General features: G+C 44.7%; 1 long non-coding RNA gene across 1 annotated transcript; it reads right to left on the bottom strand.

Moving 5' to 3' along the window:
* Positions 1 to 438: 438 nt before the first annotated feature.
* LOC120375091 lies at positions 439 to 20,403 on the bottom strand. Its single transcript, XR_005586430.1, has 4 exons — positions 20,254 to 20,403; positions 18,918 to 18,973; positions 18,143 to 18,230; positions 439 to 658 (listed from the first exon to the last, which is right to left on the bottom strand). It is a non-coding gene; the product is annotated as an uncharacterized LOC120375091 (long non-coding RNA).
* Positions 20,404 to 25,409: the final 5,006 nt, after the last annotated feature.

The raw sequence follows: 25,409 nt of genomic DNA, 5'->3' as shown, positions 1-25,409 counted from the left end.
ACTTCACAAACATTAATGAATCTATTTCCACAGCATCCCCATGAGGTGCGGAAGGGGAACTATCCCCATTATACAGATGGGGAGCTGAGACACAGAGGTTAAAGTCAAAAGGATCCATTAATGTGGGGTTCCTGATTTGAGAGGCCTAGGAGCTGATCTTTCCGAGTACTTAGCATTGTACAGCACTTGATATATTCAGGCCCCAGCTTCCATTGACTTCAGTTGAAGCTGTGAGTGCTCATCACTTCTGCAAATCCAGTCCCAGGGTCTGAAGTCAGGCACCCAGAAAATGAGGAACACACAACTAGTGACCATCTGTGAAAAGTCTGGTTGAAGTGACTTGCCCAACATCACACAGGAACTCTGTGGCAGAGGCAGGGACAGAATCCAGGTCTCCAGGGCAGCACTCAAATGCCTTAACCATGCGACCATCCTTGCTCTTCCTACAAACCCCTGCCTCAGTCACTACGCACCTTCCAGCTCAGGGTCAGGTATGCATCTGCAGCCAGGTCCTTGCCTTCCACCTTCAGGGCCTTTGTCCCCAGGCTCCCAGGCTCAGTGTCACCTCCTCCTTATTGTCCCAGTGTCCTTGTATAGGTCTCAATGGCCCAGGCCCAATATAGCTGAAGCCTGTGGTTATGCTTTAAACAGGTTTCAGCTGGTGATCATAGGGATAAAAGAAATAATTAAACACAGATCAGCATAAACCTGTCACAGTAAGAGTCTATTTCTGTCACCCTTGAAGTCGTGACTTTCATGACTCTTATGCCTTGATTTATTTCTGTGACAGCTTCATCCACAATGTCTGAGTAGGTTGTAGAGATCAAAACAGAAAATCCCCACCCCCCCAGTCTCTATGCTATTAGCTATCCAAGGTATGTATACGAGTCCATTACTGTAGCATCTCACCGTCTTTAATGTGCTTATCCTCAAACAGCCCCGTGGGGGAGTGAAGTGCTACTGGCTCCATTGCACAGGTGAGGAGCTGCGAAGCAAAGTGACTTTTCGAAGCTCACACAGGATGTCTGTAGCAAAACAGGGACTTGAACCGAGGCATCCTGAGACCCACACTAGTGCCCAAGCCCTGGCCAGAAAGCTACAACCTCTGGCCCCATTCTTGCAAGGGGCTCTCTTTGTGTGGACCCAAGCACCTGTGGAGTTCATTGAACAATCAGGCTCTTAGTGAACTCTGTTTCAAAAGCAAAAGTCATATGCCTGCAAGAGGGTTCTGCACAGGGGACAATTCAGCAATGATTAGGGTAATGGACGTCTTTTTTAAATTGGTCTTGAAGAAGAAAAAAAAAACCAAGAAAAGATGTCTGAATAATTGGAATGCAAGGCAGATCTTATAAAACTTCTCACGAATAAAGAGCACAGAAGGGAATATATGCAGCATGTATCCTTCATAGGGCTGGTCAAAACTGCTCTAGTCAGAAAAAAAAATTTCAGTGAAAAATGGATTTTTGATGAGCAGGAAAAATTCTGCAAAAAGGTTTTCACTATCAAGAACAATTTTTGCAAAATGTGTTGATTTTCACTGAGTTTTTATGGTGGAACAAAAATCAGTCATTTTCCAACCCGCTCTACATTCTAATGTATTCAGCAAATTAGCAGAGAAATTTTCCATGCCACTAACAAGTATTTCTGTGAGAACTACGGGGGGGTACCAGAAGACTGAAAAAAAATACAAATTTAGATTCAATCTTAAAAAAAAAAGAATGATGATCACAACAATTACTGCCCCAGAAATCTAATTTCTGCCCCTTAGTAAAGCGTTGGCACAGTAATGAGAGAGAAACAAATACCAGCAAATGTATAACGGGAAACAATCCTGCTTAAGTAAATAGATGGCTTAATAACCTGATTAGTCTTTTCCATCTGTAGATTCTAGACTTCTGCATGCTATTGTCCAGAAAGGAAGGATGATCCCATGGTGGGGAGCTACTTGGGTCTAAGGAGATCTGGTTCAATTGCCTTCTTTCTCACAGGGTACGTCCAGACTATCCGCTGAATCAGTGGGTAGTGATCGATTTTGCGGGGATTGATATATCGCGTCTCATCTAGACGCGATATATCGATCCCTGAACGCACTCCCGTCGACTCCGGAACTCCACAGGAGCGAGTGGCGGTAGCGGAGTCAACGGGGGAGCCGCGGACGTCGATCCCGAGCGGTGAGGACGGGAGGTAAGTCAGGATAAGATACTTCGACTTCAGCTACGGTATTCCCGTAGCTGAAGTTGCGTATCTTACCTCGACACTGCCCCTCAGTGTGGACCAGGCCACAGTCTTCCTGTGTGACCTTGGTCATGTCACTTAGGGTATGTCTACACAGCAGAAAACCCCCAAACAAACAAACCCTACAGCAGTGAGACTGAGAGCCAAGGTGGCATATAATTGTTCCAGCTTGGGCTGCAGCTATTTTTAGCCCTATAATACAAGCCTTGCAAGCCCAAGTCAGTTGCCCCAGGCTCCGAGTCTCACTGCCGGGGAGGTTATTTTGCTGCGTAGTTACAGTTCCCCATCTTTATAACAGAACTTCCCTACCATGCAGTTTGTCTCACTATATACAGGATTTTTTTTTTAACAAGAAAAGATCATTGTCTTTAGAGCTGGTTTATCATATATTATCCTGCCTCCGGTTAGCTCTGGAAAGCTTTTGAAGTCCTGCTTTGAACCATAAAGGATACAATATTGTTTTCATGTGACATGTCCATTGCCATATTCTTTGCTACACATGGTTATGCCTGGCATGGCATGAATTTCACTTAGCCTGTGGCAAATGAAAATTAAGGGCTGGCTTTCCAAGCACTCACCACCCGCAACTGGGACTGATTTGGAAAAGAGTTCGGCCACCACTGAGTCATCTCAATCAGGACTAGATTTGCAGCGGTACTGAGTGCCAATTGTGACACGACTGATTTTCAAAAAGCTCAGAACCAATGTACCCCCTGACGTGCCGAGCTCCTTTGAAAATCCGGCCAATTCTTCTTGTGCCTAATAGAAGATAGGTTCTTTGAAAATCTGGCCCTGACTGTGGGTGCTGAGCTGTCTTGAAAATCCTGGCCCATAGACACATCAGCAAGCAGAGTACAGTTCACTCTCACGATATCAAGCATCTCCTGTAAATGTGAAGGACAGAATGAACTGGATTTCTCTATCCAGATCAAACAGGTTTTACAGGTAACTTCCAACTCCTCCCCTCTGGGCAACAGATGTTTTTGAGAGGTCTTTATTTAAAATAGAGTAGCCTGAGACATTTCCAATTCCATCATCAAAATAAGCCTAATTCACTAGGTTTTATCATTATTTAATCTTTTTAAAGGAACATCACAGCAGATGACAGAGCATTTTTGTCACCCAGCACAAATATTTTAAAAACTTTACCCTAGGATTCAAGCTTTTTAAAGAATCTCAAACACAGAATGCAGTTATTGACTGGGGTTATCCACAATCTGGGCTCAGTACTACAAAACAAGAACTTCTAATGCCAGTTCCTGACACTCCAACTCTGTGCAAAATGGGGCAGATACCTTTCAAACACACAAGGGTTACCATTGCAGATTGGTTAATTTTAACGCTTTTAAAGCTGTGTGACAGATGAAAATTGCTACTGTACCTAACATTGGGTAAAATATTTCTACCCCCGTCCAAAACCATGTGCCGCTTACTTGCTTTCATGTTTCATTACACATTTGAATATCCCAGGCTTAGTCCACATACCCTTTTTGATTAAATCTGCCCCAACCAATGGCAATGAAATCATGTGGTTCCCTCCGTGTTCTTCTCTGAGACTTTTTAGTCCCTTTGTAATCAGCATGCAAAGTGAAACTTAGGGGAGGGCAATCCATGTGAAACAAAAGGCCACTCAAAGTCCTGTGAAGTCAGACTGTGTTCTTTTATGGCTAAAATTAATTTGATACTTTCCATTTCTATATGTGGCATCCATGTTGTTTCAATTTTTCTTTGACAAAATGTATTATTGATAGGAACCAGACCTGGGGCTGCTTTAGTACTTAGATATCTAAATAGTTGCTTGCAAGTACGGTCTATCACTAAAGTGAAAAACCATGTCACTCAACTGCATCCTTTGGGGAGGAAAAAAACCCACACAATTCTTTCAAGATTTGCCAGTTACTTTACAAGTTAAGCCTGTCAGTTTAGCACTAAATCTCAGTGTTTAAATGGTTTTAAAAAAAGAGAGAGCCCTTGTTTTAAAACTGGAAAATTGAGTTTGTCTGAAATATTTTATGCTTGTGTTTTGGACTTGTGATGATTGATTTATTGGTTTAGAAAATGACTATGCTGACAGCTTCCAGCATTCTGCCTAGACTTCCCTGTGGGCTGTTAGCCAAATGTGAATTATTTTTATCAACAGCTTCAGAGGAACAGACTGACAAATAAATAACAATATTTTGCAATTCTATGACTCCTTCCATCTGAGGAACTCGGGGTGTGTTACAAACATCAGCGAATCAAACATCACTATATCCCTAGGAGATGAGGGACGATCCTGATTTTACAGCTAGGGTAGCAGAGGTACAGAGAAATCGAGTGACTTTCCCAAGGGTGTACAAGCAGCCAATCTCATAGCTAGCAACAACACCCAAGTCTCTTAGGTACAGAGTTTTAAAGGTACTTAGGCGTGGCTGCACTCGGTGGTGACTCTCAGTGGGATTTTGGCTCCTAAGTGCTTAAATCCCTTTTGAAAATAAGACTCAGGTTCTTAAAGCAGTGAGGCATTGCAAAGCTGAGCACAGCAATGCCCAAATGCCTTTCAACATCTGAGCCTCACTTCCTACCCTTATGCTTTAGCACAACTGTATGTAACACAGCCCGAGGGGACGGCGGGTCAATAGTGGGTATTGAACCTGAGAGCTCTAGATCTAAAAACCTGAGCATCTAGTGCTGGGGCAGAGTCATAATCTCAATACAGCTGAGCCACTAGTGAGGGGCAAAGAGCCCCCCCATAAGCATGGGGACATAAATATTTGGGGGAACTTCAAACCCGCTCATACAATGGGGGCATGAAAGTTACTTCTGAGGTTCAGCTGGGCTTTAATCCCGGTGCTTTAAAATTTCAGGCAGCTTGGGAGAAACCAGGAGGCCTGTGCGGCAACTGTTTGAACTCCTGTCCCTCACTCAGTCAGCCTGAGCGCCCCGAAAGGGCAGCAGGAAGGGAGAGGCAGAGAGCGGAAGTGCGGCTTTACAGCACTGAAGTTGAGCGGCAATGCTACAGATGGGTGAAGTTCTGGTGCGCAGTCACAGGGGATATGGATAACAGTGAGAGGGCATGGAAGGGAAACACAGGGGCTTCCATGTCACTCGGTGAGTGGCATTATGTGAGAATGGGGTGATTCAGAAGGCAGCACCTAACTCCTATTGAAAGTCCATGGGAGTTAGGAGCCTAACTGCCACCTGGGCCTTAGAAACTCAAAGTGAGGCATTTCAGAGGCAGCTGTCCTACTGATTCGCAAAGCGGCACTCCACACCCACACAGAATACAGTAACAGTAGACAAAACCTTATTTCCTGCTCTTTCCCTTGTGTTTCGAAGGAGCCTCGAATGGCAGGATTTGTTGTCTAAACCATACAATTTTGGGGCAACCAAAACTGAAGGCCCTCTCGCCCCACAAAAAAATAAAAATAAAAAATTGAAGAATGATTTTGATGAAAACAGGAGGAAAAAATAATTTGTGTCAAACTTTTTCCCTAGACAAAAAATTCATTTTCCAACCCGGTCTAAGGCCATCCTGTATCCTCCATTTGTAAAAAGAAAGAAAATCATATTTGGTTTATGTCTCTGTGAGCTCCTATATGCATAATTACAAAAAAGCTTTGGTTCTAAGTCGTGTTATGCTTTGCAAAGCAGAGAAGAAAGCAATCTATTCCTGCTGTTGGTTACAATCATCTGCTCTTTTGCTGTGTATTTTTTGGCTAGTTTCATCTTTGTATAAACTGGAGAGGAGAAGCCCCTGCGATCCTGCTGCCATCACCACCTGACAGCTTGAGTGCAGCTCTGGAAACTGAATCCACAGGGCTGCTTGGGAATTGATAACCAAAGCTGTCAGAACCAGAGACAGCCTCAGAAGCTAGGTGTTACCGTAAAAACTTCATTCCACTACCAGCTTTGTCTTGCTCGCACCATTGCCTGTTGTATTCTATAGACTTTCCTCTTGCTTTTATACTATACCCTACCAAAAAGCATTGCAAGAGCTTCTGATAGCAGCATGCATTGGGTGTAAGGGAAAAAAATGATGTTATAAGGGGGTTTTGTTAGGATGTATTCTTCCCCCAATATGCAAATGTAACTACCATTAATAACCGCTGTAAGAGCTGTGCTTTTGAGGAAAGTTTTGAAGAAAGTTCCTGATTAAGGCCCAGACTGTACTTTCAGTTGCCTGGGAGAGACCCAGCTGACTTCAAGTGAGGAAAACGAGAAAAGAATTCTGTCCTCTGTGTTTAACTCATATTCAGAAGGATGCCTGCATGTGAAAGAAATACCAACGTGTTATTCATATCCCTCACACTAAGGATGAGCTACTATGGCAGGACATGTAATAACTAGGCTTTGAATGGTCACTTTGGAGCAATTGTTTCCCTGGACCGTGCTCATTTCAGTTGGAGCAGTGCGCATGCAGTGTCCACACATCTGCACCAGAGATGAAGCCTGCTTTCTACACACCTCTCTTTCTTCCCCTCTTGCCAGGAATGAACACAAGTATCTATTAAAACACAAAATATGGAGTAAAACTTGCAAGTAGGATGGGTTGGAAAAGTGGAAGATTTTTGCAAAAAAAGGGATCCTCCCCCCTCTCTTTTTTATTTGAAGAATTTTGAAACTCAAACTTTTTGCAAACAGTTCTTGTTTCAGTAGTTCAGCTGTGGCCTCTGCTCTTTATGCTCCACCCCAGACTTTACCCTGTCCAGTTCCCTAGGTCTTTTTCCTATTGTACCATAAGCTTAGGTTTAAAGCAGGGAGTTTGATTTCTGGTGGTGAGGCTTAGTCTTCCAATAGCATCTGAGAGCTCTGAGCATTTACCAAAAAGCTGTACTCCATTGCATTTGCATATCTGGCAATGTAAGGTTTAGTTGTGCAAAGTTTTGTGGTTGAAACTTTCCTGGTTGAAAATAAATGCGAAATGGATAGCTCATTAATTTCCTTAACAGCATTCAGCATAAGGAAAGCAACCCCAAAAAACAACCGTGATGGCTATTTCCAACTGGAAAGCTGAACAGAGCCATTGCACTTCAAATAAAGAAAAAACAGACACAAAAACTAAGGTTTCCTGTATGGTGATGAACAGAGATAAGAATGGATTGGACTCTCTAGTGCAGTGGTAGGCAACCTATGGCACCGGTGCCGAAGGCGGCACGCAAGCAGATTTTCAGTGGCACTCACACTGCCCGGGTCCTGACCATCAGTCCAGGGGGCTCTGCATTTTAATTTAATTTTAAATGAAGCTTCTTAAACATTTTAAAAACCTTATTTACTTTACATACAACAACAGTTTAGTTATATATTATAGACTTATAGAAAGAGACCTTCTAAAAACCTTAAAATGTATTACTGGCACACGGAACCTTAAATTAGAGTGAATAAATGAAAACTCGGCACACCACTTCCGAAAGGTTGCCGACCCCTGCTCTATTGCTATGCACTCTGGGAAGCAACTCTGTCAAAATGGCTCCATGAGCTTTTGTATACATTCTCCATTCATTATTTTTAGGTAATATTTGCCAAGTTTACAAATGTAAAATATTTTTTTTTCGCCTTAACTGCTAGACCTACAAACATATGCCCTGGCTTGGGAAAGCATCCCTATTCAGGAAGGTTTCAGAGTAGCAGCCGTGTTAGTCTGTATCCGCAAAAAAAACAGGAGTACTTGTGGCACCTTAAAGACTAACAAATTTATTTTAGCATAAGCTTTCGTGAGCTAAAGCTCACTTCTTCGGATGCATAGAATGGAACACACAGACAGGAGATATTTATACATACAGAGAACATGAAAAGGTGGAAGTATGGAAGACTAGACTCTTCCTGTTGTTATGCATACTTCCACCTTTTCATGTTCTCTGTATGTATAAATATCTCCTGTCTGTGTGTTCCATTCTATGCATCCGAAGAAGTGAGCTTTAGCTCACGAAAGCTCATGCTAAAATAAATTTGTTAGTCTTTAAGGTGCCACAAGTACTCCTGTTTTTTTTCTATTCAGGAAGGACTCTTAGATATGGATTTCATTTAAAATATGTTTGAAGTTAAGCATGTGCTTAAGTACTTCTCTCAATAGGGATGTACTTAAACTTGTGCTTACATGCTTTTCTGAATCAGGCTGCAAACTCAAATTGATGATGGCGTCTTTCTGGCTCAAACAATCATGATTCTGTAATAAGCACGTAACATTTATTAGAGCTTATTAACAATTCTATTGATGATGCATTAGGGACAGAACACAGAATCTGCAGTTATGAGGATAATGGAGGATGCATCCAGTATGTATTGAGGGGAAACCATTTTCTATACATTCCTCTTACAAAGCGTGTTAATAAAATACACTGTAAGCAAAATGTGTGATGAATGAACTTGGCCTCAACTGCACATATCCAAACTGTATTTATATTTATCAAGGGGTATTTTGTACCCCCCCTTTCATTCAAACTGTGGTTTTGCTAGCTATAGCCAAGCATTGAAAATTAATTATAACCAGTGCTGGTTATAATGGCACACTATACCATTCTGAAAAACCTTGTTTCTCTGAGTTATTAGGCACTATAGGGTAATTTTTTTCAAACTGATTAGTGATTTTGGATGTTCAGGACTTTAAAAAAATCAAGCCCCTTATGCTATCTCACTTGAAAGTTTAGGCCAATGTGCAGTAGGAGGAGACTTATACACTGTGGGTTACTATTACACAAAACTTCATAGGCAAAAGATCTAAATAGCTGGATATTTCTAGTTAAAATTCTGGTCCTAATATGCATTGGCTCGTTACCAGATCCTTTTGTGTTTTCCCTTTATTTATTTGTCAAGCAGAGAATTTCTGGGTACTGTTTCTCTTCTTGAAGCAAGGGAGGCAGGAACCATCCATGTTGTTCCTGATTGAACTCAGCGGTAAACGGGCCTGCAGTTGATCAGTTTTAGCCCCACTAATTAACTGTTATTACGGTAAAGTGCTTTGTGGGATTATGGAGACCATCCAAGCAGCCCTCTGACAAGGCACGGAGCCTCCACCACAAAGGAAACTCAAACCAAACAGCACAGCATTCTCTGGCAGAGAGCTGAGGGTTGTTGTTTTTTTAAGGAATCTTTACAAATTTTTTTAGTTTAAAGCAGTAAAATAAGGCAACAGTGGAGCATTTCCAGGCATCATGGGTAACTTTTTCCAAAGTGCCTCATGACTTATTAGCCTAGGTTCCTAACTCACTTAGGTGCTTTTGAAAAGGTTAACCATGCCTATATAGCTTCTGAATTTTCAAAGGCAACAGAGGAGTTAAGCACTCAATTAATTCAATAGGAGTTATATGCCTAACTCCCTGAGGATCATTGGAAAATCCCTGCCTAAGATTTATTTTAACTGGAGTTACCAGTTAGCCTTTCATGCCACCCAGATTGTTCCCTCATTGATCCAAAGCACTCAATTCATACATGCCTCAGAAAGTTAAACGATTTCATGGCACCATTTGTCCCTGTTTCTTGTGATTACAGAAAGCTGGGCCCAAATCAAACCACCAGATTCAAATCTCCCCAGTTTTGGCCCCTTCAGATCGGGATCAAAACTTTCCAACTCAGGCCCATCTCTGTATACAATGTAATATGTAGTATACCCCAGCAGGACTGTTCTAACAATCCTGCATCACTGGTTCATTAGACACAAGGCTAATTCCATAGGAAGGTCGCCATTCCGCCAAATGCAGCAAACAGGGCTGGGTTCACTTGGGATCCTTCAGAAAATGTAAACAACATTGGCTAAGCCCTGAGCCAGAAGTCCAGGAAACTAGATTTATCTCCCTGGGTACCCTTGATAGGCAACACTTGCCCACTCGCAAGCACTGTGTCTGGGGGTTTACACCAGAGAGAACTTTATGGGGGTGGGAAGTGGGGGGAGAAAGAGTGGAGAACAGAATAAACTTGGGAAGCCAGCAATTAATGGGTTAACAAAATACTGCCAGATAAAACTCCCACCCCTCCCTGGATGTTTTTGCAATAGTCCCAACCTCAGTCCTCCACTGGCTCTTCTGTTCTAGTCACTTCCCTTCCCCCTGGGCCCCACTCACACTTTGTTGTCCAGGGTGAATGGAGGCCAAGGACCATGGCAGATCAGTGCAGCCTAGGCTGCTTTAGGGGCTCTGCCATCTGACCCAGCTAAAGTGCCTTCAGCTTAATCTCTGGGTAGGAGGGGCCCACCTCAGAAGCTGTCAGATAGCTTTAAGAGCACAGACAGCGCTAAGATGGGAGGCAGCTGCAGAGAGCACTAGCTATCTCTGTACTGAGTGTTCAGAGGAATCAATGTCAGAGTCCTCACTGCAGAGAAGCACTCCCAGCCCAAGACAGGAAAATCCCTTTCTCCCTTTAGCCTTCTGTCCAAGCTCCAAAGAGTCCTGGGGCACCTTATAGACTAACAGACGTATTGGAGCGTGAGTTTTGTGGGTGAATCCCCACTTGGTCGGAGGCATGTGCCTCTGATACCCCTCTGATACTTGTCCAAGCTCCCTTACCCCACTGTGCCTGACTGCTGTGCCCCTCACCACAGGCACATTTGGTGCACTTCTCTCATCCCTTCATTTCCCAACAGGGGCAACAGCAATTTATTGCCCCCAGGCTCAAAACTGAACTGTATGGTAACCAAAATGCCTCAGAATGCAAATATGGCCTGGCCCATTCAGGGCTTGGCTACACTTGAGAGTTACAGCGCTGGTGGTGGCTTTACAGCGCTGTAACTCACTCCCCGTCCACACTGGCAAGGCACATACGGCGCTGTATCTCCCTGGCTACAGCGCTGCATGTACTCCACCCCGATGAGAGGAATAAAGACTATAGCACTGCTGCTGCAGCGCTGGGGTGCCAGTGTAAACAGTGATTAATCTTACTACGCTGTAACTGACCTCCGGAACCTTCCCATAATGCTTTTTAAGTAAAGATAACACTCTTTGTTTTGTTGTGAACTTGGGGCTCCCAGAGCTGCTTATCTAAAAAACAAACACAGCTACTGTTTGCTCGAGCAGAGGCAGGCAGGGGGATGAATGTTCACAGCTAGTGTTTGCTTGAGGAGAGAAGCAGCCGGGAGGGGGGAGGGGAGGGGTCCATTTTGGAGCAGCTGCTTATCTGGTCTGAAGGCTATTTGCATTTAGTGAATGAGAGAGAGGTGGGGGAAGGGGTCGAAACTTTTAAAATGATTGAAGGTTGGTGCTGTGTATCTTCAAGTCCTTAGAACTTGCAAGGCAGGGAGCTGACACAGTGTCAGCTCCAAAAATCCACTCTCTCTCTCCCCCACGCTCCCTGTCACACTCCACCCCACCCCCCTCTTTTGAAAAGCACGTTGCAGCCACTTGAACGCTGGGATAGCTGCCCATAATGCACTACTCCCAACACCGCTGCAAATGCTGAAAATGTGGCCACACTGCAGCACTGGTAGCTGTCAGTGTGGCCACACTGCAGCGCTTTCCCTACACAGCTGTACGAAGACAGCTTTAACTCCCAGCGCTGTACAGCTGCAAGTGTAGCCAAACCCTCAGTCATTTCCCCTTGTTCCCCACAAATGGCAGCAGAGAGCTCCCTCCCCAGTATGGCCTCTGGCCATCTGGAGTTCTCAAGCAGCTCTGGGCTGCTCATCTCTCTGTACACCAGCAGGTGTTAACAGTGGGCTACCTACTGTCTTGGGCTTCAGGCCACAGGGTTTACAAGAATAAGAAATGGAATAGACAGGACCGCTGGAAAAGTTGATCATTCATTTCTGAGTGCATCCCATCCCTCCATACAGTACAGTATTTTGCAGCACTCACCATAGTTTTGTGTCTGTTTTTCCCATATTTTGTCCAGCGTAACAACCTTTCCTTCTGCTTTGTGCTCCACTGTGCAAACCCTCTCTGCCTGCTGGGGGAAGTCTAGCATTATGTGCGGTGAGGATGGTGCCTCCTTCCTGAGTGTCCCTATGTAGACATAGCATAGAATATCAAGGTTGGAAGGGACCTCAGGAGGTCATATAGTCCAACCCCCTGCTCAAAACAGGGCCAATCCCCAGACAGACTTTTGCCCCAGATCCCTAAATGGCCCCCTCAAGGATTGAGCTCACAACCCTGGGTTTAGGGGGGCAATGCTCAAACCACTGAGCTATCCTTCCCCCCTCCTTCCTTGCAGCGTAGTGTATCCGCCAGATTTGTGTCAATATTTTAACTATTTAGGCCCCATTGACATAACTGTGACTGTTAAGGTGCTTAAAGTTCCACATGTGGTTAAGAGCCTTCCTGAACCAGGCCAAATATCCTAAATGCTGAAGGGAGCAGCTATCCAAAGATCCAGGGAGAAGCAGATGGCACCACCCCTATGTGGGAAGATACAGGAGAATGCCAGTTGGTCTCTTTGGAAGCATTGAGCAAAGTCTAGGGAAGGAAGCAGGACACTGGGTCTGGAGGAGGGAACTGTATGGGTAAGATGAAAGCATTAGCCCGAGTCAGTGAGCATTCATGGACCTGCCTGAATCACCAAAGCCCACAACCCAGTTCTGAGTTCCAGTCTTCGGCCATGCCTGCCTTCCAGCTGAGAGTTCTGGCCTCTTCAGAACTGCAGATGCCATACACAAGAAGGGGAGACTTAACAGAAATGGTAGCTGCTGATTTAGAAAGGGCAAAAGCAAGCAGTTGAAATCATGATGGTCTTCAAGTGACCAGTCCGGCTGGGGTTGTTAAAGAAGCCTAGTGCGTGTAGTCAACCCTGTGGTAAAATGTAATGAAGAGTTCCTGTATGAAAATCAATATGACAAGGAAGAGAACGTGTTTTAAAACCAGTGGGAAATAATTATTAGTTGGTCACTGGAAATCCTGAGCATGAAAAGGCCACCAAAAACTGAGGATTCTCTCTGTTTCCCACAGAGTCAAAGGTTTTCTATTGCAGCCCACACAGAGTAGCTCTGGACTTGTGTCGCTAAGGGCTCAGGAAGCAGAGCCAAGTTTTGAAGATAAACTGCTGGGATGTTCCATTTATTGAATCAATAAGACATTATTGCACTAAGCAGTGCAAAGAAAATGCAGCATTCTGTATCCGAATCCTGGTAAAATTAATATTGTGCCTGAAGTGTGTGCAGAATCTTGGGAATTTCACTGTCTCATTTATGGAGAATCAGCAACCAGTGGGTTGAGCTTTACAAATGCAGCAATGATTGTGAAGATTTATAGGGAGCTCTAAGCATTTGACTTTTTCTAAATTTTTTTGCACATCTTACATAACTTTTCCATGGTTTTAAACTGAACCGCTCCTTTCTCATAATGGGACAGCTTACTGTGTTTTTCTCTCTGCAGGAGGCGGCTCTAGGAATTCCGCCGCCCCAAGCAGGGAGGCGCGCCGTGCGGGGCGCTCTGGCGGTCGCCGGTCCCGCGGCTCCGGGGGACCTCTTGCAGACGTGCCTGCGGAGGGTCCGCTGGTCCCGCGGTTTGGTGGACCTCCCGCAGGCACGCCTGCGGATGCTCCACCGGAGCCGCGGGACCAGTGTACCCTCCGCAGTCACGTCTGTGGGAGGTCCGCCGGAGCTGCCTGCCGCCCTCCCGGCAAAATGCTGCCCCAAGCGCGCGCTTGGTGTGCTGGGGTCTGGAGTCGGCCCTGCTCTCTGCGGCTCTTGAAAAGGCAGCATGGCATCCAAATGACTGCAGGCCAAATGTTCCTTTCTGAGTGAACAGCAGCTAAAAAAGCATACGTCCCAGGATGAGCTAAGCCTCAGTTGGTATGTCTGCACTGCACACTAAGCTCAAGCTCTGGCTCAGGTTTGAGCCTAAGCCCATCCATTTGCTGAGCTGTTGGCAGCAACTGCAGTTCCTCCTGGGGTCAGTAGAGGGCCCTGTGGCACATGGCTTCAGCAGGGCTGACAGTCGGGCACATGACCAGCAGGTCTGCACATTACAGCATGTATCTGGGCAAGGGGGCAGAGACAAGTACTGCCATCCATGCAGTGTAGTCTCCTGGCCTGTGGTAGCGCCACTACATGCAGGGGCGGCTCTAGATATTTTGCCGCCCCAAGCACAGCAGCACGCCGCGGGGGGCGCTCTGCCGGTCGCCGGTCCCGCGGCCCCGGTGGACCTCCCGCAGGCACGCCTGCGGAGGGTCCACCGGAGCCCTGCCTGCCACCCTCCCGGCGACCGGCAGAGCGCCCCCCGCGGCATGCCGCCCCAAGCACGCGCTTGGCGTGCTGAGGCCTGGAGCCGCCCCTGACTACGTGTGCCTGAGAGACGGGCTGCCCTCTGCACCTTTTCCCCTGGTCATCTGAGACAGGGCCAAGGACTCAGTCAGTGTCAGTTCTGTGTCAGGCTCTGTCACTGACTCCGTGTGTGAACTTGGGCACATCACTTCACCCCTCCGTGCCGTAGTTTCCCCATCATGGAGATGTGATACTTATTTTTATTTGTAAAATGCGTTGAGACCCTTCCTTGCTGCTGGCAAGACATAGGGGTGGCCGGGCTGAATTTGAGTGGGATTGTGACTCGGCGCATGGGCTCCTGCTCCGTGGACAGACCCACTGCTGCAGGGTGAGTGTGGGCAGGCTCAGTCTCCAACCCCCCCACTCCCTGGGCCTCCCCTCTGCACTGGGCCACATCCATGCATCATAGTCCATGAGGTAAGCATGAGTGCGTGAGACAATGCATGAGCCTCACACTTCAGGCGTGAGGTTTGAGGTTTCTGTGCGTCTATGGGGAAAACTCCTGTAAGGGATGATTTGTCCCTAGATTCAATATTAAATGGCCATTATGGAACACTATGGAAGACACTAGTATCATGGCTATTGTCATTGCGTTCCTATGTCTGGCTGCCAGTCCTCGTTTATGCCCAAGCCTGCTAGCACTTCTGACCAGGCATCAGAGTTATTACTAGGAACAGTCCTACTGAAGCCAATGGGACTCCTTCCAGGAGTAAGCGGTACGAGTTCCCCAAGGGAAACCATTTTCAGCTACCAACAACCTTATTGGTCCTACAAAATCTGGGATCTATCCCACATATTCCTGAGTGCCATCTGGTGGCACCTCCTTTATCACCTAGTTACGTGTACATCGACAGACAGCAGTGTTGGAACACCAAGCACTACGCTTGACAGCAAGTGTAAGTATGTTTTGGGGCTGCTGTCAGTAGAGAGGGCATTCAATGGTTTTTTAATTAATAGGCTTTAATTTTACTGAGCTGTAAAGCTGGTTAATTTAAAACCATTCCACATGGATGAAATGAAGTTTTAACAGGAATCATCATGTCTGGCTGAGTGGGAGATTTGCACGGATATCTCCCATTAGCGCTAATGTGAGTCATGTGTGTGCCTCTGTGGGGTGAGAGTTCACCTCAGAAGGGTTCAATTAAAGAATAATTGGGATGAAAAAGAAACGGGAGGCTCGGGTGCAGATCAGGACTAGAAGAACCCAGTTAAGATAAACAAGAAATTCTGCATACAACCCCCCATGTCAAACTCTGAATATTCAACAGGTTCCCAACACTCCAGATAACAGTAGCTCTATTGACACTCATTTCAGTCTCCCTGTGCATTTCTGGGGTCTGGCCAACACCTGCCTATTGTTATTATTTATCATCTGTACTATGGTAGCCCCTAGTGTCTGCAATCATAAACCTCTGTGCTAGATGCTGTACACACACACACACACACACCAGTCCTTGCTCCAAGGAGCTTACAATCTAAATGTAAGACCAGCAACAAGAGAGGGATACAACAGAAAGATGGGGGAACACAAGAAGACAATGAGGCCAAACTGGTCAGCATGAGAAGCAGTGGTCTCAGCACGCCAGCTGCCTCGCCAGCTCAAGTTTTTTGTAGGCATCGCAGCAAAGGAGAGTTTTAAAAAGGGGGTTGAAGGAGGACAATGAGTTCAGCAGCTGAGGTCCATTCTCACGCTATTTCTGACCCATATGGAAGCAGGATAGGCCAGGAGTCTCGTATAAAAGCAATACCATGTTCTCTAAACATTTCCAATCACAACTTTTTAGAACTAAGATAGTCCCAGTTATTATTTGAAGTATTACAGTAATAACTGGAGGCCCCCCAACTGATATTGTGGCCCAGTTGTGCCTGGTGCCGCACAGACACACAGTAAGACACAATCTGTGTGCCAAAGAACTTACAATCTACTAGACATGACAGATAAAGGACATATTTAGATGGGGACTATGGCACAGAGACATGAATAGTGGGATTTTCAAAAGCACTAGGCACATAACACCAATGGTAGGCGCTTTTGAAAATCTCATGCTACGTGCCTTGCCCACACCACATAGAAAGTCTTAAGCAGAGCTAAGAGCTGATCCCAAACTTCCTGAGACCTAGTTCACTGTCTTAACTGCAAGATCATCCTTCCTCTCAGTGTTTGAGTGAGGTTCAACTACACATTCAGACTTGGGTACTTGCTGAATCTGACCCCCCACCACTGAGTTCTTTGAGAGTTACCCATCACTAGCAAAAAGGAATGTTGTATGCACAGGTTTGCAGACCTGCTCAGGATATTCAGACTGCCTTGTATAAGTTTCAAGAGGACCCCACCTCGCCAGTGTATTTGCAAACAGTCAACCTGAGCTGCTGCACATGGTCCTCCTTCTTGCACACATACAGTACAGTCAAGACAAACCAAATTACTAGGTAAGATTTTGATCAAAAAGGGATTTCAATGAAATTCCTGACACATCTTGAACTCAGCAATGGGGGATTGTTCCTCAGGATTATCCTCCTTATGCCTATTACACCCATTTCTTTAGTTTAGACTTCAGCAAGGGGAGTTGCATTGCCTCTGGGTTCAAGCCCTCATTGGAGAGTAATCCCAGAGTCCAAATCCTTGCTATGAGAATAGCCCTTTTGAAGTCAATGAGACTACTCAAGTGAGTCAAGTCAGCAGGAGTTGACCCTCTGCAGCTAAAATTCAGCAAAACGACTGGTAATCTGGATTCCCTCCTTTGAAGGCGTACGTCACAGGGAGAGAACATGAGAGCTCCAGTAGGCCCAGAAGGGAGTTATTATTTGGGTTACTGCATACTAAGGCCATAAAGTGTCTAGGAAAACAAGGCATATAGCCCCCTAGAGGCCTGGGCAGTAAAAATAGAAGACTTTGCTTTCTTATCACCCCAGTTAAAGCTAAGAAGGTGCCAGCCTATAACATATTCAAACACACATTCAAACTGGCTCATCCCTGAAATAAAATCTAGCCGTTAAAGGAAGGGAGGGCCTAGCGCGCCCCATGCCACAAACATTTGCCCTGCAAAACATGCCGTTTCCAAGAGGGACCACAAAACAGACCCAAACTGGAAAAAAGAGACGTTGACAGCCAAATTAATTAATCCACCCCAAGAACAAATTCCTAGTAAATGCTGTAACGAGCCAGCTAAGCATGTTGTCTATAGAGGAAATCATTAAAAAAAATTGTTACAAAACAGATTCTCTTGCAAAGTCCGTACTCAAGCACTCCAACTCTGCAATAACGGCTGGCTTGTACAATAAGAAACGTACCTCTGGATTTATCTTTCACCCAACACTTCCCTCATTGCCAAGTATTTTCAAACCTCACAGCAATATCCTTCAGATGTCTCCCAGACTCTTGGTTCCACCCTCCCCCCCACTCTACAATTAGGCAGGCAGAAACCTACGTTTCCCTCACCCCTGGAGCAAGACTCCATCTGACAGCTTCTCCATCTGTTTACATCTAAGAGTTCCCCAGTGGAGAAACCAGGTGTCCTATCTGAACGCACACATGCAGTCAGCCACCACGCTTTTAAAACCAAATATAAAATAAAACCAACACCGTGAGCAGCAATCCATCAGGTGTTATATACCTCATCGCCTGTGGAAAATGGCTTCAATATGTGCAACAGACATGAAGCTGTCTGATACAAAGGCTCCACAGCTCAAAGTCAATAAAAAGAACCATCCCCCTACCCGCTGCATGCTGAAAAAGGGATGTACCTGTTTTCATTCACTTTAACATGCCTGACCTTTCGCTGGAGATTGTTTCACTTGCTATCATCGTTGAAAGGGACTGGCAGAGCTGGGGCTGCAGAATGAGAAAAGTACCAGATTCATCGGGGAGTCAAACTGGAACCATATGTATGAAACGCGTTACAGACAGTGTATGAAAAACTCCAAATTCGTTTCACTGCTGTGTAAGGGTGAACCGTAACCCTTCTTTTCATTTCTCTCAGTATTTTTTTCTATTGCTCTAACATCATATTCTTCCTTTGACCATGAGCTCTTTTACTGCTGAACATAACACATCTTTCACCAGAGATTCCTTAGAGAAGCCTCAAGTTCCTAAGCCCAATGTCATTTTGAAGTGACACGATTGCTACTCTCCCCCCTGTGTGGTGTCATGATCATTTGATTTCATCTCCTCTCCCTGTAACTGCTAGGTTTAGGTCCTAAAAAGTTGAAAAGGGAAAGAAAAAATAGGAAGACCGGCTTCCTTCTGCCACATGTTCCTTTCCAGTATAGTGCAGCCAGCATGATTTTTCTTGCTTGCTTGCTTAATAGATCCATAATATGGCTAAGGCACCAATGAAGATTGCAACTATTCCAAAGCACAGTACTAGAAAACTGCCTCTATATGCATCATAACCTAGAGAAATAGGGCCTGATACAAGGCACACTGATGCTGAACATGAGATGCTATGACCAAAATGGCTAATGCAATCCTTGGAAGTATAAACAGGAATCTTGAGCAGAAGCAGAGAAGTTATTTTACCTCTGTATTTGGCACTGGTGCGGCCACCGCTGGAATACTGGGTCCAGTTCTGGTGCCTGCAATTCAAGAAGGATGTCCATAAATTGCAGACAGTTCAGAGAAGAGCCACAAGAAAGATTAAAGGATTAGAAACCAGGCCTCATAGTGAGAGACTCAAATATCTCAATCATTAGCTTAACAAAGAGAAAGTTCAGAGGTGAGTTGATTACATAAGCACCTATGTGGGGAACAAATATTTAATAATGGGCTCTTCAATCTAACAGAGAAATGTATAACACAAGCCAATGGCTGGAAGTTGAAGCTAGACAAATAAGGTGTCAATTTTTAACAGGGAGAGTAATTAACCATTAGAACAATTTACCAGGGGTCATGGTGGATTCTCCATCACTGATGATTTGTAAATCAAGATGGGATGTTTTTCTAAAAGCTCTGCTCTAGGAAATCTTGTGGGGCAGTTCTCAGGCGTGTGCTATACAGAAGGTCAGACTAGATGATCACAATGGTGCCTTCTGTGCTTGGAATCTACGAATCTATCAAGTCAATGGAAATATTCCCATTGAATTAAATGGGTGTTGAATCAAGCCTGATTCTGCTCAACCTGACATTACAGCAGTTTTATAGAGGTGCAACTTTGTGGACTTCAGTGAAGTTACTCCTGATTTACACTGGTTTAAGTGGGAAAAAAATCAGGTCCATAATGTGAGAGGGACACCCATTCTCTCCTTTCATGTTTGCTCTTCATGCTGAGCTAAAATGGCTGCATATAATGAGATCAGAGGATTATTTTATTATGTGCAAACTATAAATAATAACATCCACTTATACAAAAATATACCATCTCCCCTCACATATGCTCGTGTAACACTGAAGAAACTCCGTTAGATTTACTCCAGATTTAAATTGATGGAATAGAGCAGATTTCAGTTTAAGCAGCTGCACAGGTATAACTGATTACACAACAACATTTCCCTGCAGAATATTTACTAATAGTGATGCGGTGAAAGCTGGAAGGAATCCAGCTTGACTCTCAGATCCTGAGGTTAGTTTGCAGAGCTGGCAGTTAGAAAAATCATCCTTTTTCTTAGAAACTCAGCAAATGTGATGAGGAATCATTGACAGCCCCATCATGGACTCCTGAGAAGCCCTTTAGAGTCACTTTTTGAAGCTTTTTAAGGGCAGGGGAAAGCCTTCAGAGACTATTGTTGTTGCAAAAAATCACCATTGTCAGGAAGCCTGGAAACGTAATGTTAAGGTTACACAAAAGAGAAAGTATGGACAATACACAGTATGGACTCATTTACTGGGCTTCAGTTCCAGCAGTGGATGAGGAACTTACCAGGGCTGTGTGGCTCCTTTTGGGACTCTCAGCTGACCATATAGGCATAATACACAGACATTCCCAGATATCTTAATATAGAACCATGACAAGAAGGAGCAGTCAAACAGCCCGGGGCAGGCTCTTCTGCTTTCTTAGGTGGCAGGTGGATGGGATTTCATAGGCCAGATGCAGGCACTCAGTGTCACAATGATATGCATATGTCATGAGAAACTGGGTACATACTGGTTCATAAGGCTCTAGTTTAATGACCAGAAAGCCTTGCTTGAGCAGAAAATGGGAAATTTTGGTAGCTGAGTGGGGTTTACCATCTCCCATTTATCACAGCATCAACATCTTTCTCACATATATGTCTAAAGGAATCCTCCATCCACTACTCTACTGTCCAAGTAGACAATCTAACAACTTTCCCAGGATTGGACACCATTTGGGGTCCCAGAGGAGAGGAGAAATTTACTCAGGCTCAGCCATCTCCAACACATGTTCATAGGCCTCATCTTCAGTCATTTTGGAGTTCAGCTCAGGAAAAAAAAAGGGATGATCTCCCATCTCCTAAAGGCCATTTCCAATGTGCCTCTAACTTTTCTGAAATGCCCCTACTCTGGCATAGTCTATTTTAGATACTTATATAGGCCCCATCCCTGTATTTGAGCACCTCACAATATTTAACACCCCCGTAAGGCAGGGTACTGCTATCATTCCATTTTACAGATGGCGAACTGAGACATAGTGACGTGCCCAAGATCTCACAGGAAGCCTGCCACAGAGCAGAGAATGGAATGCAGGCCCCTCAAGTCGCAAGCTAGCACCCTTAACCACTGGACCATTCTTCTTCTCTTCAGTCTCATAAGAGCTAGGCTGTGCACAAATTTCAGGCTGATTTGTTTCAACTTTGGTGAATTTAGGTCAAGGAGTCAACGTAAAAAGTCTAGCTTCTCCTGGAGATAATGACACTGACCTCCTTTGTAAAGTGCTTAGAGATTTACTGATGAAAAGCGCTAGATAAGAACTAGGTGCTATTATTATTATTACCTCAGCAATAGAGACCAGCATCTCTGAGAGTGAAATATTTTTAAAGGACAAGGTTAGGAAAGTTAGAGAGAGACATGGTCAGGGGATAGGGGGCGTAATACCTTGCGTTGGACCAACTTCTGTTGATGAGAGTAACAAGCTTTCAAGTTTACACAGAGCTCTTCTTCAGGTCTGGGAAACCTACTCAGAGTGTCACAGTTCCATACAAGATGGAACGGATTGTTTAGCATAAGTGGTCAGGAAGGTGTCTTTCACAACTCTTACATGACTTTCACTGTTTGCAATAGGCTCTTTGAAGCCTGAAGCTTGAAACTTACCTCATGTTTCTGTTAGTGACCATTTTCTTTCTTCATCATGAGTACTCTCACTGGCTTTCGGGCCACTTCTGAGGGTGGGATTTTACAGCGCGTTCAAGCAATTGGTTTAAGAGGGGAAAATTGTATCTGACTAAAGCTGCTCCCTCCCCAAAAAGGGGTGGGATACATTTTGTCTGCCTCATCCTTCACAGTATCCCTTTAAAATGCACAGAGGCTTTAAAGTCAACTCCAACTGCTACAATTTCATTATTTAATCATCACGTGCCTTTGGCAAGTTTTCATCCACTAGGATATTCTAGAGTAGGAACAGGAAAGCATTAAAAAACAAACTGCCAGCCCTGTACATTAAAGACCCACAATTAGAAGGCATCTGCGATGTGCCGCCTGTTAGGATATAGATATTCAAGCCTGTCTGTAAAGGCCTATACTTTAAGAATTTAGGTGTATGTTTATTATTTAGCTAGTTATACAGGTATAAAAGAAAGAATCTGTGTAAGGGCCTTTACTCACTGTGACAGTCTGAGGCCCTGTTTAATCATGCCAAAATAAGGCAATCTGGGGCTGTTGGGAAGGTGAGCCAATCTATCACCTCCAGAGAAAGGGAAAAGCCTAGAAGATGTAAAAGGAAATGTAGTTTGATAGTTTTCTATCTGGTAAGAACTCACTTATCAATAGACACAGCTGCAGAACCCTTATGTCTGTATAGATGTAGTTGTGAAATCCTCACTTCTGTATTGTTTTATATGTTTATTTACATGGTCTCTGTCTGGTTCTGTGATTGTCTCTGTCTGCCATATAATTAATTTTGCTGGGTGTAAACTAATTAAGGTGGTGGGATATAATTGGCTAGCTAATCATGTTACAATATGTTAGGACTGATTAGGTAAATTTCAGTAGAATGATTGGTTAAGGTATAGCTGTGAATATTACTATATAAATTAGGGGCAAACAGGAAGTTGGAATTCAAAAATTAAAAAAAAGGAACTTGGATTTAAGCTTGCTGGAAGTTCACCCCAATAAACATTGAATTGTTTGCTGTTCATGCGAGAAGAACCAGGGAAGTGGGAGAGTGAAGGAATAAGCTCTCTAACACCACCATTCAATCCTTTCATGGACTCTTAGATAGCATTTCCATCAGGAGTCCTGCAGGGTGGATAGAAGTCTATAAGGTGGATAGAAATCTGGCTAGATAATTGGGCTCAACGGGTAGTGATCAATGGCTCCATGTCTAGCTGGCAGCCGGTTTCAAGTGGAGGTCCCCAGGGGTCGGTCCTGAGGCTGCTTTTTGCTCAACATCTTCATTAATGATCTGGACGATGGGATGGATTGCACCTGCAGCAAGTTTGCAGATGACACTAAGCTGAGGGGAGAGGTAGATACGCTGGAGGGTAGGGATAGGATCAGAGTGACCTAGACAAATTGGAGAATTGGGCCAAAAGAAATCTGATGAGGTTCAACAAGGACAAATGCAGAGTCCTGCACTTAGGACAGAAGAATCCCACTGCTACAGACTGGGGACCGACTGGCTAAGTGGCAGCTCTGCAGAAAAGGACCTGGGGATTACAGTGGATGAGAAGCTGGATATGAATCAACAATGTGTCCTTGTTGCCAAGAAGGCTAACAGCATATTGGGCTGCATTAGTAGGAACATTGCCAGCCGATCAAGGGGAGTGATTATTCCCCTCTATTCAGCACTGGTGAGGCCACATCTGGAGCATTGCTTCCAGTTTTGGGCCCCCAACTACAGAAAGGATGTGGACAAATTGGAGAGAGTCCAGTGGGGGGCAACAGAAATGATTAGGGGGCTGAGGCACATGACTTACGAGAAGAGGCTGAGAGAACTGGGGGAATTTGATAGCAGCCTTCAACTACCTGAAGGGGGGTTCCAAAGAGGGTGGAGCTGGGCTGTTCTCAGTGGTGGCAGATGACGGAACAAGAAGCAATGGTCTCAGGTTGCAGTGGGGGAGGTCTAGGTTGGATATTAGGAAACACTATTTCACTAGAAGAGTGATGAAGCACTGGAATGGGTTACCTAGGGAGGTGGTGGCATCTCCATCCTTAGAAGTTTTTAAGGTCAGGCTTGACAAAGGCCTGGCTGGGATGATTCAATTGGGGTTGGTCCTGCTTTGAGCAGGGGATTAGACTAGATGACCTCCTGAGGTCTCTTCCAACCCTAATCTTCTATGATTCTTTGAGGGGGCAAGACAAATCAAGACACTATGAAAACTGGAGACTAGAATAAAGACCGAAGAGTTAGATGCTAGGAATTATGATGAATGAACAAGATGCTTTCAGCCATTTCCACAAGAACTTCAGGGCCAGATCCTCAGCTAGGGTTGATCTGCAGTCCGTGGAGCTATATCAGTCCATGCCAACTGAGGATCGGGCCCACAAAGCATGGCAAGTAACAGGTCAAGATGGTCCAACCCTCACTGAAGTCAGAGGGTTTTTCCATTGACTTCAATGGGAAATTGCTCAGTATAGCTCCTACTGGACTGCTCAGAGTGAGTCTGTCTCCTTATGTGTTATCCCAGATGGAGTCTGAGCTCTGGTAACATGCAGGACTTGCCCACAGCCAGGGTTGGAAGTGGTCGGTAACATGACACTCTGCCTGATCCAGGACCTACCTCTTCTTCTTCCCCTGATCTGCTCCAAGCGACGGTCTTGACAAATTTAGCTTCTCATACATGAAACAGATGTCTATTGCATGGATGTGGAACTACAGCAAGGAGAAACAGGTCATGTGCTAGTCTGACACCATGAATGGTTCAGTTTAGCATTTCAAAAACAAGTAAATCAATGAAAGTAATACAAATGCTAATGTATTTGGCTTTATTCAATTTCTTCCTGAGGGCTACTATATTCATCTTCAGTCAGCTTCTTTGGAACCAAATGGAAATGTAATGACCCCTGGTAATGGTCACCATAAGGAACTGAACCACATAACCTCTAGATATAAAATTTATGAGGCTCAACGGCTTGAGCTAAATGGTTAACTCTTGAAACTGCAAACTGTGCCATACTCATAAGCCACTTATGTGGACCAGCCACCAGGAGACAAAGACCTACCCTGCTATTAATGGGGGTACTCTCTCCCTACCCCTGCCCCTGCTGGGGAAGCTTGCTCCATGCATCAAAAAACCAGAGCAACCCGCCTTCGCCTTCATACAGACCTTCACATGTAATGAATCAAACCCACCACCTTCACATTTACAAGCTGTGAGTAGGTTGATAACCTACTGGGATTGAAGCAGGGATCTTCTAGATCAAGAAGCTGATAATCTAGCTAGAAGGTCATTATGCAGAGGAAAAAACACAGGCTCCTGGAAAATGAAATCTAACACCTTGAAAAAACCTGTAAAGGCCGATTTCCCAACTCATACTTGATTTCCTAGATCCTGGTAGCCTGTGTTTAGCCTTCTACCCAGCCCTTTGAGACACACTGCAAAAAAATGCTGAAAATTAGTATAATATCCATCTGTCCCATCACAGCTCTAGTATCTTATTGCTGTAGCTTTTGAAGACTTCAACCAGATTGGGCCCCATTGTGATAGGCACAATACAAACGCATAGTTAATGACAGCCCCCACCTTAAAGAGTTTACAAGACATGGCATAATAAAACTGGGACTTTTCAGCTTGGAAAAGAGATGACTAAGGAAGGATATGACAGAGGTCTATAAAATTGTGACTGGTGTTTAAATCAGGAAGTGTTATTTACTCCTTCTCATAACAGAAGAACCAGGGGTCACCTACTGAAATTAAGAGGCAGCAGGTTTAAAACAGACAAAAGGAAGTATTTCTTCAC

The sequence above is a fragment of the Mauremys reevesii genome, linkage group 11 (genome assembly GCF_016161935.1).
Source record: "Mauremys reevesii isolate NIE-2019 linkage group 11, ASM1616193v1, whole genome shotgun sequence".
Classification (NCBI taxonomy): Eukaryota; Metazoa; Chordata; order Testudines; family Geoemydidae; genus Mauremys; species Mauremys reevesii.
This window is presented reverse-complemented; position numbering and strand designations above follow the sequence as displayed.